Source organism: Phodopus roborovskii, unplaced genomic scaffold (genome assembly GCF_943737965.1).
Source record: "Phodopus roborovskii unplaced genomic scaffold, PHOROB, whole genome shotgun sequence".
Classification (NCBI taxonomy): domain Eukaryota; kingdom Metazoa; phylum Chordata; class Mammalia; order Rodentia; family Cricetidae; genus Phodopus; species Phodopus roborovskii.
Genome location: NW_026126517.1, coordinates 19,194,875 through 19,216,347, shown reverse-complemented (window position 1 = coordinate 19,216,347; position 21,473 = coordinate 19,194,875).

The window sequence follows — 21,473 nt, the reverse complement described above, 5'->3', positions numbered from 1 at the left end:
ATTGCTCTTTCATTATTACTTGTCATTTACTTTTCATTTTACTAATCCTATGAAGTATTTTTCTTCTGCTTCCAAAGTTCAGTGGGAGTGAGCCTTACCTAGGCTTGAACAGCATTGAATTCAGGTTTGAGCTGGGCAGTAGATTTCTGTCTCCAAAACCTCCCATGACCACCTTTCTGCCTAGACCAGCATCTTCTGTCTTGCTAACCAAATAAATGCTCTAACTTGTTTCACAGTTTACAGTGACTGCAAACTTGATCTTTTCCATAGTTTTCAATGAGCCTTTCTGCTCCTTCTGTTTTGTGCTGGCCTCTGCTGTTTGTTACACTAAGGTCCTAAAAGGCAGAACACATAGGGTTAAGGGTCCATGGAAAGCCATTTTGTGTATTAAAACTTATACAAAACCAGTATTCTCATAACTTGAGGGTCAACCCATGGCTTTTTTTCTTACTTATGTGGCCTTTGATTGAGCCAACCTTTCTTTATCTTTAAAATAGAATTGAGAGTTATAAAGCCAGACATAATGACACATGGTAGGAGAATTCTGGCACTTTGGAGGCAATGGCAGGAAGAGCAGGAGTTCAAGATCATCCTTGGCTACATAGCAACCTTAGGACCAGCCTGGGCTACCTGAACTGGTATTTAAAAAACACAACAGGCATAATTGCTAGGTGAAGCACTATACAGACATTCCCAGACACCTTTCAAATCCCCACTCAGAGCATTTTATTCTCAGAAACGGATAAGTCACATATACTGATTTCAGAGTTTTGGAGAATAGTGTCCCCCAAAAAGTACTTTAAGACCCAGCAAAGCAACCTCAGAGCAGCATGGTGTTCTGGCCTGAGTTCCTGCTGGGTGGTAAGAGCCAATCAGCAAAAGCCTAGAGCTGTTGCTTTCCTGAACAATGGAAACGTGGAATGGTATGACTGGCAAGGTGCCAGGCAGCTGTTCTGTTGAGTCCTTGGAGGATAGCGATGGTCTCATATTGCAGAGAGGGATTTAGTTAAACCTGAGGAAGTATTTCCTGAGTATAGGCACTGCGAGACTCTGGAATGTAAGGTTAAGAAAGGCTAGAATGCTTTCTTTGGGAATATAGAAAAATGAAGTGGGGGAAAAACCCTCTCCCAATCAATCTATGTGAGTGCTGTGCTGCCAAGAGGCAGGAAGATGGATTCATTGCTTTGGGAGCAAGGCGTCATAGGTATTGAGAAATGAGGTCTGCTTCTTGTCTCCTCTCACCTTGCATAATAGAGAACTCTTCTGTGTTCCTGAGAAGCACTATGGGCCTCACCTGCTCTGATAATCACCCTATGCCTCTTCCCTCCTTCTCCCTCCCTCCCTAAGAATCTTCTTCAGCTCTTTATCAGCACCATTTAAGTGTGCTGAATGTGTAGCCTTCAGCTAGTGGTGCTCCCAGCAAGAGAGCAACCCCAGTGGGAACTTCAGGTGTCCAAACAGACCATGGGATACACCTTCCCAGGCTTGCTTCTATAAGCAAGCAGCACTTAACTATGGGTTTTTCTTTGCAACTGCATCCCTTGCATTCCATCTGTTCATTAACAGCGAATACACCGTATTGGCTTTGTGAGGAAGGATATACAAAGCCTTGCACTTCATTGCCTTACTCCTGCCAACAGAGAATACATGTAATTAAAAGTCATTGGGAAATCCTCCAAATGAAAGATAAATGAAGCTTTTGAAAGGTTCAGTATATGTGAGGTCTGGATCCACAGAATCATTAACCTTTAGAATCGTGGAAGTTGCCAACCCAAAGTTAAAGAGTGTGGATTTCTATAAACAATATAGTGAGCACGCTAAAGAAATTTCCAACCCCACATAATCACTCATAAGCAATTTCACTCTTTCAAGTGTTTCCAAACTTCTCAGCATCCCTGGAGAAACAGTTGGTCCAGGCTGGTGTTGAGAACAATCTGCTGATGTGGCAATCTAAGCCCAAACTCTTAGTTTCCAAGACTTGATCTTTACATACTTCAAGATCACAGTCACTTAACTGTAGCTTTAGATCACGGAACAGTACCATTTGCTGGTTTCTTCACAAGGACATTAAAATAGAGATTCATGGTTTGGGATCTTTGAGAGGTTTCAGGAGCCTTTGAATCCATGAAATACATGCTCAAACTAGGGGTAAAGAATCTGTTTTACAAAATGACTAGAATTAAAAGTGCTTTAGATTTTAGATTTTTTTTTTTAACCAAAAAAAAAAAAAAAAGTGGAGTGGTGTGTGTGTGTGTGTGTGTGTGTGTGTGTGTGTGTGTGTGTGTGTGTGCAGATATCTTTGGGACAGCAACCATGTTTACATATACAGTCATTTGTGTATTATATATACTTTATATACATGGTCTAAAGATAGTTTTATATGGTTCTTTCCATAATTTTGCACATGAAACTAAGTTTCACAGAATTTTCTACTGCTAACTCTATGCCTGTGCTCCAATCCTTTGGATTCTGGAGCATCCTGGATTTCATCTTTGGATGCAAGCTTCATTGTGTTCAGATACTTTTTCTGGCGGGTGTTGAAAGCTTTCTCCATCTTCTCTTGGTAGAGTGAGAAGAGGTTGTGATTTAAAACACTAACAGCCATTGCCTAAAAGGCAAACTTGTTCAACTACACCCTTGCCAACCAAGCATGAGTCTCTAAGTCATAGAGATCTGTCATTGGTTTGCCAATGGAAGTCCTTCCTCTGCCTGCTCTAAGTTGAGGCTGAGTTGTAGCTTTGGACATCAAACAAGTCAGAGGGTTTGTCAGTAGAAGTAGAAGTACAGGGTAGATCTAAAGGAATATTCTCCAGGCCCTAAATAGTTTCTTGACATTCTTTCAACTCCATGTTTCTATAATTCCATAAACCATGACCCAGAAAGGGAAGTTAGTGGCTGTGTAATAGGCATTCCATTCCTATTTTCTTTTCAAGGGAAAATGCCATTCTCACAGTTTTTCTGGTTTAGGGATCTGATTGGTAGAGCAGAACATGCAGGCTACATAGTCCTCTAGTTGGGGTCTAGGTAGCTGTGGTCTGGGTCAGGATAGTTAGGTGGGATGCCCAAAATTGGTCTTTGAAAATTCAGCTGACATTTCTTCGCTGCAGATTGCCTGTGTTCCATCCCTGTTGGAAAAGACTCCATGTTAGTTATTGTTGCCACAATGATAAAATAAAATACCATGTCCAAAAGAAACTTGTGAAAGAAGGGGTTTATTCTGGCTGACTGTTCCAGAGGGAGAGTCCATAACGGGGTTGGGGGTATCATGGAAGGAGGCAGCTGGAGAAAAATGTTGAGAGATCACATCTGCAAAGGCCACACACAAAGTGGAGAATGAAGTAGAATGTGGGCAAGGCTATAAACTCTCAATGATTTGCCCACCCCTCACTTTCACTGCAGTGATTACTTCCTCCAGTAAGGTGCCACCTCCTAAAGGTTCTATAGCCTCCCCAAATAGTACCACCAACTGAGACCATGTGTTCAAATACTTGAGTCTATAGGGATCATCTCTTATTAAAATGACTACAAACTCTTATGTATCTTTTAAACTAGCATCTCCATATCCACCTTTTAAAATACTTTATATCCCGACCAAAGTTTATCCTCCCAGCTCTCCTCTTGGTACGTCCCTCCACCTCCATCCACTCCTCCTTTTCTGTTTAAAAAAGGCCAGGTCTCCCATGGATATGGACAAAACGTGGCATATCAAATTGTAGTCAGACTTAGCACCTTGCCTTGTATTAAGGCTGGGCAAGACAAACCAATATGAGTAATAGGTTTCCCCAAAGCCAGTTAAAGAGTCAGAAATATCCCTTGCTCTCACATTAGGAGTTCCACAAGAAGATCAAGCTACATAACTGTTAACATATATGCAGAGTGCTTAAGTCTGTCCATGCAGATTCTCTGGTTGTCAGTTCAGTCTCTGTGAGTTCCTATGAGCCCAGGCATAATGAATTTTCTTAGTTCTTTTTCAGGGGAAGGAGAAGAGAGGGCATACCTCCAGTGTTTTTAATATTTTCAAGTTCTATTACCCTTTGTCCTCATCAAAGAGCTAAGATTTAACCACTGTCTCTACCTGCTGACTCTTCTCCCATTAAGCTTTGTTAAGAACAGAGCTTCCAAAACAAAATTGTGTCCATCTGTGTTCAAATCTTCTCCTCCCACTGGGCATCATGCTCTTAGCATGGAGGACACAGGGTGTCCAAAGAATGACAGAATCTGTAGTCATGGCCCAAAACCACAGGCACAGGAGATCAGTGGAAAATTACAACCAACCCCTGTTGCTCACTGGAAGAAACTACAAAAGCCTAACATGAGGGAGGCATCAAATAAAGTAACTTAATTATTAATTAGCTAATTTGTTCAAAAAATGTTAACATTCTTACCATGTAGACAGCTCCAAGGCACCACATGAGCCACAGTGGGAGAATCTGTCCTCAAGGCACACACAGAGGCACTGTACACATGCCTGGAGAGCCAAAATGAAAAATGCCCTAAGCTAGCTAGGTGCAAATAGTAACTGCTATAAGGATTTAAAAAGGGGAAAGGTCTTTGGAAATGGGGTGGACATGAAGAGTTTCATAGAGGGCTAAGAATAGAATGGTTTAGATAAACAGAATATGGAAGAAGAGAGGTGATGAAGGAAAGACACTCCTGAGCCAGGAGGGGAAATGAACACAGCTGTGAAATGTTGGGTAACCCTAATCAAGCCAGAGCTGGTCTAGAGCTGGCATGAAAGACAGTGGCACACAGAGGGTTCAGGTATCCTCATGCACACAAGAGCTTCCAAAACGCTCTAGTGGAAACAACTTTCAAGTGTTTCCCATTTCTCTTCTCCTCTCTTTCCCTCTCACTGTCACTTTTTTTTAAAAATTTTATCCATTTGTTTATATCTGTGTGTGTGTGTGTGTGTGTGTGTGTGTGTATGTATGTATATATATTCTAATATAAGATGATATTTGACAATCTAGGCAAAGGACCATCACAGTCACCTCTTTTTGGCATGGACAGGACGTGTCCCCTGATGAGTTTCCTTGCAGGTTAATACAAAAATCTCTAAATCTATTATTCAAGAGCTAATAATTTGAATTCCCCCTCCTCAGAGGGGACTCACCAAGCTCTTGGCTGGTGCAGGGTAGGGCAGTACAGGGCACTACTTATCTTGGAGCACTGCATGAGCCTAATAGAAAAAGAAATAATGAGATCCTCATTGTCCCATGTGTGACTTGTGTGACTTTTTATTTAATTCCCTCTGTTTTCAATAACACCCTCCCCCCCCAACACCACACACACACACACACACACACCCTCCTCATCGCCAGTCCACATGTAGAGAAGATGAGGCAGGGAGAGCTCCTCTTTCTCATTTGAGCTTCTAAGGTCTTGCCATCCTCTTTGTGCTCTCTCTAGTCCTAACCCAAAGGTATAAGGCGGCTGGAACTGCAAGTCTTCTAGTTCAGTACTAACCCAGCTCCCATTGCCGTCTGTTCCAGCTGCCTAGTCTTTGAGGCATTTTTCTGAATCTCACTTTTAGTTTTTTATTGTTTGGATGTTTATTGTGTTGTTGTTTATCTGTTCTGTGTTGTGTTCTTGTGCAGCTCAGCCTATCCTTGAACTCATGATGTAGCCAAAGAGCTTCACGAATGCTAGGCAAGCACCCTACCAATGGAGGCAGATCCCCAGCCATAGTCTCTTGAGAATTTGAGTACTTTCCCTTTCTGATGCTGTAGTCTAACACTTTGAACAAGAACTCAGGATTCTTACAAACAAAAGCTGCCCATGTGAAAATTAATAGCTTATGCAATACAGACATACTCTTCTTTTCATCTGCAGTAAGGGAGGTGTCTCTGTGGATATGCGAACTTGTGTTATAGTCAGGAAGTTCATAGCATCACATTCCCAGGGCAGCACCCACATTCTGCTGTAAGTAATTAGGGACTGCTGATGGTTTTGAAAGGGAGTCATGCGAAGAGAGAAATGGGAAGAGCAGTGTTTTAGAAAATGGACCTTTAGAAAATGGTGTAAGTGATAAATTGGACATAGGATGGGCTTCAGAAAGAAAAGACAAGAATAGAAGCTGTTTCAAGGGCTGGGAATAAGATAATACAGCCTATAGAAGGAGATGAGGGCCATTCGTTCATTCAACCATTTATATGTGTAGAGAAACCATTAAGCACCAGGCATTTTGCCAGACACTGGATTTGTTACTGTGGCAGGTTGTATTTTCTAAGTAGGACCTCATGAATATACCCCACCCCACATGCTCTTCTTGTTCTGTGATGCTAACCCTCTTTTATGAGGTTGAGAGTGGGGTCATGTTCCTTTCCTGTCAGCTCTGGGGGCATCTATGACAGATGGGGCACTGTGTGCCTGTGCTAGGTAGTAAAAGACAACACAGTATTCTTGCGAAGATTGCCTTTAGACCCTCAAGTGAACATGTAAGATCCGAGCTACCTGAGATTACCAGGAAGGAGTAACCATGATGTGAGGCAACATTGAAGGAGAGATTCCCAAAAGGGCCTGAGGTGTTTCAGCTCTCAGTTTGGCAATACACACATGAATGATCAGGGTCTTGGGTGACAACCCCAGCCTCCAGGCTGTGATCTGATAGCAGTGGTGGGTGAGAAATTCTAGAGTGCAGTTAAGCTCTAGAATCAATCATAAGACATACCAATAATAATAAGTACTGTTTTAAGAAGCAGGATTTCTGGGGGCTTCTTTTGTGGCCACAAGGAAAGCTAAACAAGTGAAAGTGGTTTGGAATGATGGTTCTCAGGTCACCTGTGCTGAAACTGTAATTGAGATTCTATCAGCATAGGGAGGAAAGGCAGGGGTGGGGGTGGTGTCAGGAAGGTGTTTGTAGGAGGGGTGAAGGATGGCTGTATGAAGTGCTTGTCAACTGTGTCCTGGAAATGGAGAGAAAGGAATAAACAGACAAATGCATCAGCAAACGAGAGAAATTAGACGGCATTTGGAGACCACTTCACTAAGAAGCACAGACCAAGGGAGGAAAGGCTATCCATGGCATACACTACTTGCTTATTCTTGGAAAGATGCCCTACTTGCAATGGCTACTGCCTGCATAGTCTCATTTGCTCCCTATAAATTAACTTGACCTGAATTGGATCAACTTGTAAAGTGGTCAGTAGGAGTCTTCATTGGTAGAGTTAAGGCAGGGTCTAGAACCTAGAGATATTCTATTGTTGTCCTCTAATAACTAGCTCATGGCCTTCCCTCTTGAGAGACATCAAAAGGATCAGCCACTAAAATCCCACAGTGTGGCATGGCATGACTTTATCTGTGACATCCTCTTGACACCACCTATGAGCTTAGGCCCTAGAGCCTCCCTGTTACATGATTTCCCATGTTAAGATCAAAGAGACTCACACCATAGCCCCTCATCTTATTTACCCCTTTGCACTAGCCTACCAATGAGTGGGTGAGTAGGAAGAGTGGGGTGGATATAGTTACTGAGAAGAGAAATAAGCTTTTTCCTAGAAAGGGGCTTCTGAGTATGCTCTTCCGGTTGGGAGTAAGTCAGTGACTTAATTAAGAGAAAGAAAGCACCTAATGATGAGCAAGGAAAATGCCTCTGCTGATTCTGTGGGTCTCTTTGTGAATGGAATCTTCCAGCTCATTCTGCCTAAGAGGTTTGACTATGACACAAAATCCCTCACAGTGAATGGCAGGGCAAGGGCATCCATAATGCAGGCATAGCCTGTAACCCTTTGACCATTTTCAATGGTCCTCTGCTACAGAAAGGTACCTGTGGGCAAGCATCCAGACATTCCTGGAAAATGTAGGTGTTTGTAGGAAGGCATGCCCTTGTTGTGTGTCTCTCACTGCTGCCTTGTGCATGAGCAATACTTTCCCCCTGAAACACAACACACATCTTGTCTTCTGTTCTTGTACTGTTCTTTCAGCCTGGCTTTCTCTGCTCTCTTCCTTCATTGTGTAGATGCCCACCCTCCTCCACAGCAGACTTCACTGCCACCTCTCAAGTATTTTCTAACATGGTGCTAAGAACAGTAGATAGAGACTGGTAAGGTAGTTTTAGATCAGAGAGCCTAAAAGCAGTTATAATTTGTGTCCTTGGCCAGATTCAGGAAATATCCTTAGTTCTGTCTTACACAGAGTCTCAGAATGCTAGGAGGAGGCTCTAGCTTCTGACATGGTTTCTTGTTATTTTTCATCCCTCTTATTATTTTTTAAAAAGCATTTGAGATTTAGTATTGTCTGTGGAGGTCAAAGGACACTTTGTGGAGTTGGCTCTGTCCTCTACAAGGGCTCCTGGAATCAAACTCAGGTCCTCAGACTTACATAGAAATGACTTTACTCATCAAGCCATCTTGCTGGCTCCTTCCTTCCCCTTTTACACAACATAAATGAGTATCACTGTCTGCAAGCTATAACTGAGGACATGAGAAACACTCAATTCCTTATGAATAGGCAGACTGGACTTCCCAGCTCATCTCCCACCCTGTGCCTTATTAACTGTAATTAGAACCCCCTGATGATATCCAGGTTCCTGTGACCCCCTTCTTCTATACAGGGGAGATCACCCTTGTTTTCTCTTAAGCTCCTCCATATAATCCTATAACAAAAACCTTTTTTGAAGTCTTACTCTTCTGTGGTCCATGAATTTCATTCTTCAAATCCACCAAACAAGAACCCAGAACCACTGTCTCAATGAGACATTCGTGTGACTGGGAGCTTTCAGCACCTAAGATTCTACCCACCTGACACTAGAAAGCCTCTGTTGAGCTCAAGAAACTCCACTTTTCACCATTTCAGTAGAATTGATTGCTTGTTCTAGACCATGGTCAGTGAGATCATGAGCAATGTGTATGTACTTTACATTCAGTCATTCAGTTAGGAATGGGTCCACCCTCCCAATGTATAAGTCTGTTAACTCTGTGATTTGGGACAAGGGAATTTTACTCTTTTTCCAGGGCTGATGTGATGAAACACTTTACATAGGGATAATTTAAAAAATAGGAACTTATTATCTAACAGGTCTGGAGGTTAGAATTGTGAAATAAATGTGTCAGGAACTTTCTTTCTTGGAGGACTGGGATATTTAATTCCACCTAAAGTCCTTAGCCTCTGTTGTTTTTTAGATGCAACATTCTGAGGTCTGCATTCACTGTCATAGTTGTCTACATTATTATTTCTCTACATGATCTGTCCTCTGAATGTGTTCAAATTCCCTTTTCTTTTGAAGATAATGGTCATATCAGACTGAGATAAGACCCACCCTAATGACCTCACCTGAACTGACTAAATCTGCAAAAACTTGTTTCTAAAGAAGGTCACATCCAAATACACCAAGGGTTTGGACATCAGCATGTCTTAGGAATGAGGTAGGGAGGACATAATTTAGACCATAGGCAAAGTTATTCTTTCTATCAGAGAAATTGATGATATTCACAATAGCAAAGTCAAGAACACATTGTAGACCTTCATTTAAACAACACATTAGAAGTGTTAGACATGATGGTTGACAAATAAAAATATATGTGTGTCAACTACATCAACTCTTACACTTCAAAATGTACCTCCATCTTAGAAAACCTAATGTTACCATTTGTATAGACATACTTCTGAGGTCTGGTAGGAGAGAGAGCAATGACTAATGAGGCATCACAAAGTGAATGCCTCTCAAAGGAAATAAAATACTATGGCATATTTTGACTCTTCTCCATCTCATACTATGTCCTGGCTAGTTTTATGTCAACTTGACACAGGCTAAAGCCATTTGGAAAGAAAGAACCTCAATTGAGAAAATTGTTCCACCAGATAGGCTCATGAGCAAGCCTATGGGCCATTGTTGCAGAGTTTCCCTAAGCCGTTTGACCCCAAATAAACACACAAAGACATATTAATTATGAAACTGTTGACTAGTGACTAGGGCTTCCTATTGGCTAGCTTTGTCTTAATTATTAACCTTTTCTATTAATCTAAGTATTTCCATGTGGTCTTAGCTTACCAGAGAATTCCTGATGTGTCTTTTCTTCCTGGCCCTACATGGCAACAGTTTTGGTGGGCTCCTCTGCCTACCTTTCCTAGAAGTCTCCTCATCTTAGTCCCACCTATATTATTCATAAACCAATAAGAAAAACATATAATCAGAAGGACTTACCCCATCAGATCATTTTCATGATTAATAAATGATGTTGGTGGTCCTAGACCTCAGTGGCAATTCATCCCTGGGCTGGTGGTCCTGGATGGTATAAGAAAGAAAACTGGGCAAGTCATAAATAGATAGCCAGTAAGCAGCACTCTTCTATGACCTCTGTATCAGGTCCTGCCTCCAGGTACCTGCACTGATGTCTTGCCCTGACTTCCCAGAATGATGAATTGAATTACAAGCTGTTAGATGAAGTAAGCCATTTCTTCCCCATGTTGCTTTTAGTCATGGCATTTTATCATAGCAATGACAATCCTAAGACCAACTGTTATAGCTCAGTTTGATTTTATGAATTAATCAGGAAGGTTTATTTATACAAAAAAGAGTTACCATTTGAAGAAGTGTCCATATATTTTTATTTCTTATTTGAGTGGCTAATGAAGCTTGTTACTTGGGAGGCCTCTTTGGAAACACCTTGGCTCCTATCTTGAATCACTGCTAAGCACAGAAGCCAGGTTGTTGTAAGACTTCTCATGCATGGTCTCAAAGTTTATAGCATTTCTCATCCCTTGGGATGTAGTTATGAGTATAAGACCAAATGTGTGAAGAGATAGAAAAATAACTCAGTGGTAGAGTGCTTGCCCCACATGCACAAGGTATGTGTGTTCAATTCCTACTATCAAGAAAAACAATAGAATTTATAACTATGAAAAGCAACCACATGGATCACATACTTAGGCTTAGCTTTTCCAGGCTAAGAAAACACCACAGAGACCACAGTCCTTTTATATCAGTGTTCAACAGAAAGCCATCGGCAAAATTTTATTTCATCTAAAAAGCCATTCTAGCACAGGCTCGGCTGCCTTCCTACATGATCATTCATTGGCCTTTGAAATCAGTAATAGTCAAAACAATAACCACTAATTTTATGCTCTAGAACTTGTGAAAAATATTTCACATGATGTTTTGTGATGATTTGATTCAGGAGACAGCAAAGCCTACATCTGGATCACTACAGGAGCGATGGAATGATCATGTGTTCAGTTTTGCACAGAATAAGGTAAATAAAATGCAGCTAAACAGATCAAATGTAACTCTTCTTGGATCTTGCCTTCCTTCTTTTATGAAATAAAGACTTTAAACTATTTCCACTCTATCCCTTCATGGAGATCAAGTTTTGAAAAATATTTTCATCATCAGTCAGGGTTCTCTTGAGAATAGGATGTAAATACAGAAAGAGATTTGCTATGAGGTATCAGCTCAGGAGATTAAATAAGTTGGCAAGTCCTAGGATCTGTTTCTAATCAACCAGAGATTTAGGAGGGAAGGTAGAGCTCCTTCAGGTCTAGCTCTGAGACCTGAACCCTTGAGAGCTGATAGAGTAAGCCTCATGAAAGAGCCTGGAGGACTTGGTATCCAAGAAAACTTGGACCTGAGGCTTAACTATGAGGGCCAGAGAGCACTGATGCCCTACCACAAAGTCGGAAGGGAGAGTTCCATCATGTTGACAAGATGGTGTGGAGGTTGATTTTAGTCATCCATTTGTTTTGATTCTGAAACACTTGGGGCACCAGTGAAGAGCATCTTGGTGTGTGTGCATGAGATGAGTGTTTTCAGAAAGGGTAACCCAGGGAGCAAGATCTGCTTCAAATTCGGGTGGTACAATCTCAGACTTTGTGGGTTCAGACTGAGGAAAGGGGAGAAGGCAGAAGGCAGCTGAATTCTGGCAGTATCCCTATATCTGCTTCCTTATGTGTGAAGAGGTAGTAAGTAAGATGCACATTCCTGACACCAGGGAGCAGGCTGCTGCCATGCCTTTCTCACCATGATGGACTGTGTTCTCTCAAACAGCAAGCTTAAATAAATCCTTCCTTGAAAGTTGTTTTGGTCAGGTATTTGATTCCAGTGACAAGAAAGCTAATTAATACAGAGGGTTTTCCTTTTGAATGGTTGATAGGACCCAATCACATTAGGAAGATCAGTGGTGGACTCACTTTCTCAATCAGAATTCTGTACTTCTTCAGAGACCCCTTCACAGAAACTAAGACCAATGTTTGGCTAAATGCTTGTGTTCCTCATGGTTCAGTTAAATTGACACATAAAATTAACCACTATAATACTATAGTTGATTTTGGGCAGTTAAGAATATGGGCTTTTGGTTGTGAGTACAGCTACATAACCAGCTGTCTGCCAACTGTGAAACTTTGGGCAAGCTGTTCATTTTATCATTACCTCAGTTCTTCAGTTGTACAGCGGAGATAACAACAATACCCAGCTCATAGGTGTAATATAACGAGCAAGTCAAGAAAAACTCAGTACAGAGACTGAGCCAGAATAACTACTTAGAAGTTAGACACTGTGTTATTCTTCTCTCTTCTTCCCATCCATCTCTTATACAACAAAGAGATATAAAGAAGAATCAGATATGCCTCCTTCTCACAAGGGGTTTGTGGTATAATACAAAAAGACAAGACCATATATACAAATACCATTAGAGAAGTCCACTATGAGAACAGAAAGGAGAGCTATAGAGCAAGTGTAGGTGGTTCTGTACAGCTTGTATCATCTCACAAGGTATGGGACAAAATCCCTCTCCAACGTTTTCCAGTTATATAGATTTGGAAACTGTGCTGGGCCTGCAGCACTTATCTCCCACTCAACTCTCCCCAGCACCTTCCCCTTTTCATAATCAACCTTCTAGAAATGCTCTACATCCTGTGTCCATACCCACCCCTTGCCATCATCCCCATAGTCTCAGCCTACCTTAGTCAAGTTATACTCTCCATTCCTTCACAACTTCTGTATTGGAGGCCAATGTTGTGGTCTCTTTTAGATTGTTTTATTCTGATTTGTGATTGACTGTGGTTTCTTTATTGAAATGGTCATGTTTTAGTCTTCTGATACCACTCTCTCCTACCCTTACTCCTAACTCTGGTTTATGTTGTGGAATCTTAGTTTAAGATTTGTTACATTAATTTATTCAGTGGAATATTTGTTTAATAATGCAAGATATGTTGCATTTTTGTGTTGCATTTGTTTAACTGTAGTAAAGCTGTGCTACTTGCCTGTCTAAACCACCTGATTGATCTAATAAAGAGCTGAATGGTCAAGATCTAGACAGGAGAAAAAAATATGTGGGGCTGGTGGAAAGAGATAATAATAGGTGGAGAAACCTATGAAAGAAAAGAGAAGGAGCAAGAAAAGGAGAAGGAGAAGAGGACTTCCATGGTCAGCCATTCAGCCAGTTACTGAGAGAGCAAAAGAAAGAAAGAAAAAAAGAAAGGAAGGAAGGAAGATGTATGGAATAAAACAAATGGGAAAAGCCCAGAAATAAAATGTAGATAAAGAGAATGGGATACTTTAATTTAGAAAAGCTGGCTAGAAACAAGCCAAGCTAAGGCTGGGCATTCATAAGTAAGAATAAGTCTCAATGTATTTATTTGGGAGCTGGGTGGACAGGACCACAAAGAGTAAAAAAGATATCAACCATAGGTTTATTTTCCTTATTACACCTGTGCTTTATATACTGTGATTCCCTATAGTTCCTGTTTTGAGTTTATATCTCTTCTTGTTTTATGCATGATTAAGGCTGTTCTAAACTTTAACCTCAGCTGCCATGCACATGCTATATTTTACATTTAGTTGTTTCTCTTGAATATAGGTCTACATCTCTTGAATGTTTCCAGATAATGGTCCCAGCCGCCCTTGAACTCCATACAGCTGATGATAACCCTGAATTCCTGATCCTTGTGCCTCTACATAGCCAAGTTTATTTGGTGTTAGAGATCACATCTTTACCCCTCGACATGTGTTCTTTACCTTGATTCATGACATTGCCTTCTTCTACCAACCACACCACAAACCTCTTGGTCTCTGGGTTCACATACATGTAAATCTATTAACAAAATGCTTCTAAATGTTGTCATTTTTCCCACTCCTCATTGACTGTGTTGTCACTCTCATTCATTGTCTTTCTCTTGCATCATTGTGATAAACTCCTAAGTGGCCTCTGTTTTCTTTGGGTTTGAGCTACTAATCTCATATATCCAGTTAGCTCAGATATCCATCTGAATAAAACATCCTCATTTGAAAAACCCTTCCTCATTGTCCATTAGTTCAGAGGAAAGTTCAAATTCCTTAGTCCAACTGTCAAAGTTCTTTACAATCTGACTCTTAGCTTTCTACATAGTATATTTCATTCCATTTGTAGTATATGTGTGGCCAAAACAAGCACAGATATATAGTCTATTTCTTCAAGACCCTGAAATAGAACAGTCTATGATGGACTTGTATGAGAGATCCACCCAGCCACACCTGTGGCACTGACCATGCCCATCTCACTACAGGACTGAATTGTGCTACCTTCTTTCACATGCTGGAATCATAACTACAGTATGCCTGTCTTTGGAATTAGAATCTCTAAAGGGATAACCAAGTTGAAATGGGGCCAATAGAGTAACCCTAATATTCACAACTGGTATCTTTATAATAAGGGACAACTGGAAATCTCCATCTTGGCCCTGACTTTCCTGGCTGGTATGTTATGTAAAAGAAAAAAAAAAAACTACTCCATGGCTTCATTACCATTTCCCCCCAACAGCCAATACTTCCCTTACTAAAAGAGTAGACAAGGTTACTGATCTAACCTATGCCCTGCCTCTCTGAGTCTTTTCCTGTTTGAATAAAATCATTTCCCTTACCCAGTGTTAGAATGCATTCTGTCTTACTCAGAGAAGATGAAAATGTCAAATCATACAACTGGTTGTCCTTCTTATGTTACAAGAGGCCAGAACTATGAGAAACACAAGCACAGAACATTTTGGAGGCTCTGAGGTGAGGGCATCTCAATAAGAAGAGACTAGACAGAAGCCATGTTTGGTGATAGCTCATCAAACCGGAAGTCCTTGAGGTGTGCTAGAGTCCAGCCTTTTTGATGAATTCTTGGGAGTCTGGCATGGCTACAGCTGAAGTTGAATGGAGAGGAACATTAACCTGCTAGCAAAAGAACTCTATTGAGTTTAAGATCTACACTCTCTCATGCTCCCTCAGAATACTCTTTCTAAAGAAATCTTGGTCAACCCTTCACCAGTATAAACACAGAAAACAAAGTGGCCTCATAACCGTTAGATCTTTCAGAGGGAAACAGAGGATCCAGGAAGTTCTAAGGAAAGTACTGCAGGAAGAGAGAAAAGAAAAACACTCAACTCTGTAAATATTCTTGCAGATCCTCAGAAACCATGTTTTCAAAATTTTTCTTCTATTTGGTTATCAACTGTCCTGAAATTCTCCAACCAGGTGTATGTTTGTTAATTTGCAGGGAACACTAAGAGGAGAAAAGAATTATTTTCAGATTTTGCTGATACCTGACACTGACAGCAACTCATGTGACAATGGAAACCAACCAGAAATTGAAGCCCAGAAATAATAGAAGGTAAATGTGGGGCCAGTGGTAAACACTCTCACTAGAATTGCAAGCTGCAAACCACAGTAGCAGATGTGGGATAGATAAGGAGAAATTAGGGGTTAGCATTGCTGGTACCCACTCCCTTACAATTGTTCATGCCGATTGTTTGGCTGAGTAGGGAGGGCTCTATCCCTAGGCTGCTAAAGAGTGTTGACAAATTAAGGGAGAACAGCATGCAACCAATATTACAGCATGGGCGGCAGAATGTGTTGAGTCTTTTTCACCATCGCCGCCCTTCCACTTCTGTTCCCCAGAGTAAGTTCAGCTTCCTTTGCCAAAGGAGGCAGGGGGTGGGGATATTGTTGGCCTCATGCCCACCTGGGTATCTGCTAGAAGAGTTTTGCACATGCTGCTAAGTGCCCAGTGGCACCCAGGACTCCCTTTTACATTCTTAATTACCCTGAAATTCAGCCACATGGTCCCTCTGCCTTCCTGGACCAGTGCTCTGTGGCAGCTGGTATTAGAAACCAACTGTGCTTCAAGAGCCCTCAAGTTCCACTCTCTCTCTCTCAGGAAGGGAGCGGACAGAATATCTATGTGTGTATTTGCATATGTGGGGGTACGTATGTATGCATGGTGTTAGGCATGCATGTATCTAATGGCTCCAGATGAACTGTGAATTGTGCATCTATGAACATAGATATAGGTGTGTGTGTGGCGGGGGGCGGGGGGTTTCTCTTGATTATTGATAATGATTTTAGAATGAACTTGGTGGACAGTATTTTAAGCTTTCTTGGAGAACTAAGACATTTCCAGTGTTATCACAAGGAGGCACAGAAATCATTTGGCAGTTGGTGACAAACTGATATCTTTTTTCTAAAGGAAGAAGAGTTGAGTTTCTGTCTGGCTATTAAGACAAAACAGAAGGAAGTGGGATTGGAGGCAATTGGATAAATTTTTCAGTTAGGATCATCTTACCCTCTCTACACAAACTCCCCACATCTACCTTTTCCTGAATTTTGTAGAGACAAGTTTTGACACAGGTATTTGTATGTTTCATAATTTTGCACATGCACACACAAAATCACACACATACACATGTGCAGGATTCTTACTTGGTCCTTGCATTGGGAAAGTACTTTTTGATTTCCTCTCAAGAAATCCCAATATCTTTTAATGACAGAAATTCAGGAGAAAGTAGTGAGTGTTAGAAGCCTGATCAATCATCAGGGGAGACTTCTGGAGACAGGGAATCAGTCCTCTAACAGTGGTTAGGAAAAGTTGTTTGGGGCGGGGGACTGGGTCATGAGTTCAGGCTAGAAGGATTAAGAAGCTGTTCTTACACTTATCTGAGAAAAAGCAAAGCCAAAGTTATCCAGTAGTAACAAATTAAAGGCCCCACTTCCCAAGTTCAATGTTCTGTGACCATTGTCCTTATAATCAACTAGAAACTCACCTGCTAATACGGTAGATTGCAACTCTTTGAAGTCCAGATTGCATGTTTATAATCATAGGAAGATCTCATTATGACTTCCTAGGAAGGTCTTATTTCTAATTCTTAGGAGGTCTCATTGGACTGCCTTTTCAGCTCTATTATTGGAGAACCAATCAGAATAGAAGGATGAATTAGTGTCAGTTATTACTAATTTAAGATGATTGATTGAGTCAATATTTTATCAGTTCACCTCATTTAACAAATCTGAATTAACTATTTATAAATGGTCTCTCATTGCGCTCAGCACCAAACTCAAGATATTTCATAGAAAAGTGATCATATCAAATCAGCAGTGCAGGGGCAGGAGAGATGGCTCAGTAGTTAAGAGTGCTCATGTTCTTCCAGAGAGCCCACATTCAATTTCCAGTACACATATTGGGCAACTGACCACCACTTGCAACTGAAGCTCCTGGATACTGAACTGCTTTTCCTGGTCTCTACAGACTCCTTCATTCATGTAGTATACACAGAGAGACACAAACACACACATAGACAAAAGTAAGTTTTTAAGCAACTAAAGTGAGATAACATAGGAGTACACACAGTGACATGCACGCATGCACACAGGGTGTGCTCAGACATCCCAAGGGGAAGTGGAAGTAGTAAAACACAAGCCTTTAAGGATGAGCAAGTGCAAGCATGGGCTGATTTTAAAGCAGCAGTGGGGTTTAACTGACCAAGGGAAAGACTGGGTTAAAGATGGTGAGTTTATAATTGTAAATATGACAATGAAATAGTCATTGCCACAGGCTGAAAACACCTGCTTAGGAGATGTTCAGTTGCAGCTGCTTTCTTGTGAAGACTGAACTTGCAAATCCAAACTGTGGTTCACTACACCACATGATACTGACATGAAAGTTACCTAAGAATTGTTGGAAAGTACAACAAGATCAACACAAGTTCTTTAAAGAAATTGACAATTATTTGTGGTTAAATGTAGCTGCCAGAGAAAAGGGTTTAGTGTTATCATGTGCAATAAATTTGGGCACAGAATTGAAAATACATATGAGATATTGTCATTGAAACCTATTTGAAAAGTATATATAAATTTTAGGCAATATCAACAAAATTTAAGACGCTTAGGCAAGAGTGGTATGTACATAGTTGGGGGAAGGTGATTCTCAAAGTCAGTCAAACCATCCTTGCATGAGTTAACATGACAAAAGCTGACAACTATACTCACAAAAAGTTATTAATAAGAGATAACAATAAAAACAGAGAACTAAAACTTGTATGATGTAACCAAGCTTGTAACTTGAGGGAAATTCATCACCTATCACTTAAAATGGTTTAGTCTGGGAAAGTAGATTTCATCTAAAAAAGCTAGAAAAATAAAGTCAAACAATGAAGGAGGAAATGGGTGATAAGAAAACTGTAAAGATAAGAGCAGAAATAAATTTAAAGATAAAAATTACTTGATTAACCAGTAAAGCTTCTGAAATATAGCATTATTATTAAAATCAGAAATTAAAAGGAAAGCATAGTGTACTTGAAGTAAAATATTAGAAGGTTCATGTGACACATGTACACACTGTAAAAGTCATCCCAATGAAAAACTTTCTGCTACTCTGAACTCCATAATAAAATGGTGAATTTCTAGGAAGTTTACAATTATCCAAGGTTTTGGGTGAGGAAATTGGAATTTTGAGTGGATGAAATATTATGACAAAGAAATTGGAAAAAGTAATTATGAAGTGGTTCTATCCATGATATAAAAATTTCCGGAGAAAATAGTCTCATTGATGAATCTGTCAAATATCAGAGGGGGTGTAACCTGTAAAGAGAAAATATTGAGTGTGCACTGATTCTTGTTAAGAAGCTAACATAACTGTAATATAAAATCTCACCTATAATTTGTAAAATTAGACTGTAGGCACCACCTCTTTTGTGAATGTAGATGCAAAACTTAAATAAAACACTATTATGTAAAGAGTAGTCTAGAAAACAGATATTACCCTCACTGTTCTTCACATAGAAGAACACATCCCCACATAAAAGAATAAACATTAAAGCACCACATTGCTCAATCAAAATAAGTACTGTGAGGACTGGAGATATGGCTCAGCAGTTGAAAGCACTTTCTGTTCTTGCAGAGGAATGTTACCATCACCCACATGGGGCTGTTCACAATTACTTATAATTCTAGTTCCAAAGGATCAGCGCCTTCTTTTGGCTTCTACAGATACCTGTACTCACATGCACATACTGATACACATGCACATACTGATACACACACACACACACACACACACACACACACACACGCAAATATAATTAAAAATAAAAATAAAATAAGGACAAGGAAGGCTACATGAACATGTCAGCAACACTATAAAATATAATATCTACATTGAAAAGAATTATAGTAAAATTGGGCAAGCAATATTCCTTCTTACTATGTAAAAGAATCTGTATCTTAAACCAATTCCAAATACCAAGCTCAATAAAATTGGCACAATTTTGGAGAGAAGAGGCTGACATAATGAAACAGAATTAAGAAGCTGAATTATTTGAAAGGTAAAAACTAAACAGCCATAATTTACATAATACTTTATTGTCTACTACAAATCCCTTCACAATGCACTGAAAAAAATTTAGCATGAATTAGCATTAAGTCAAGTGATGGATTACAAACCCCTCATATGATACTCAATTACTTTCTACTATAAATACAATGGGTTAGAATATAAGAATATGAAATAACATAAATATAACAAGTAAAAGTGGAAGCCTTCATTAAAGCACAGAAAACATGTCAGTATAAAATATATCAAAAATTAAACACAAATTTGCAAATCATATACATAGGCTGTCTGCCAAAGAAGAAATCATCTTCTTTTTCCACCTCATTAGAAATCAAAGAAAATAGAAACGAGGAAATGTTATTTTCTTCTTACCAAATCAGGGAAGGTTTGCAAAATCATCACATTTCATTTTGCAAAGTATGTTGAAAAATATTTCCATGAATATGAATGGCAGGTAGAACACATATTGCTTTCTAGGCAGACTGTTCAGTAGCTTTCAAGACCTGTGGAGATTTGTGTGATTGGGTTTGGTAATTCTACTTGTAAAAATACATTCTCCTAAAGTTGTAAGGAATGCATAAAAAGATTATGTATGAAGACATTCATCATCAGTTATTCATAGTAGCCAAATTTTAGAAGCAATCAAAGTGTCTAATAATAATGAGAGCTTTGGAAAATTATGACATGTCCTCATAAGATCAGAACAAATAATGTTTGCACAGAGCAGTTAATGACATGGGAGAAAGAACATGTGATGATCAGTTTCAGAGAGGCAAAGGGAAGACACACACTAAAAAGTTAACTGTCATAAATCTCTGTCCTTAGATGATGAATTATTCCTAAAGTGCTTTTACATGTTTCTTCATTTTTTTTTTAAATTTGGAAAGCCGCAGTCAGAGTTACATTAAGCATTATTGATTGTTCTCAATTTGCATTTTCTAATGGTCAGCTTCTTATGCAGGGCCTCTTCCCCACCAGGGTCTGCTCCAATTCTTTTAGAATGGAATGGGGACTAAGTAAAAAAGTAAATGGGACAACAGAGTTCTGGTTGGCCATGTGCCCTCTGCCTTGATGTCTTGTCTTGCCACAGACCCCACAGATCCAGATACAACAGGGATAAGTGAATATGGACTAAATCTCTGAAGCTATTTTTCTCCTTTAATTCTTATCAGGTATTTTGTCACAGTGAATGAAGCCTGTGACTAACCCATAACATACCAGAATATGACCAGGGATGGGTTAGACTCCCAGGAGCTTCAGCCATTTTAAAGCATCTATTAACACTGGGTAAGAAGCAGTGATGCCAAGAGTCAGAGAGTGCATGAGCAAATTCCACGAAGGTCTTACCCTCCATTCCCAGGCTCAGAACTATTCTTGAACTCTGAACACACTTAATGTTTAAGGAATTAAATAAGGACTGTAAAAAATTTCTAGATATTTTTTTGAACTTTATAGCCATTTCTCCATGAAGTTTAAAAAACTTTAGTTTTTTAAGGGATTAAATCTAAATTTCAATGAGACTTTCAAGGAGGTGCTTTGCAAATTATCTCACATCTGCCCTTTCCTCCTGAGAATAAGAAGGAATCAGTCAATGAAAAACTTGGTCTCATGTTACTCTCACATCTCTGAAGAAATGTGAGTTATGAGAGAATTGCTTTCCCTACTCAGAACAGGGAATTATGGGAGATCACTGTGCCTTTAAGCTAAGAGTTGGGCATCTGGAGTTGTAGTCCATGATGACTTTGTAGCTCTGTATCAACAAAGGAAGCAGCTCATGCATATACAAGACAGGGTTGTATTGCATGTATTGACTCTATTGGGTTGATATATGATGATCAATTTCTGTGATACCTTTTGATCACAGAAAAAGTTAGAGTATACCTGGGGACATTTTAAGCACTTAAGGGAAAGTTGCTTTTG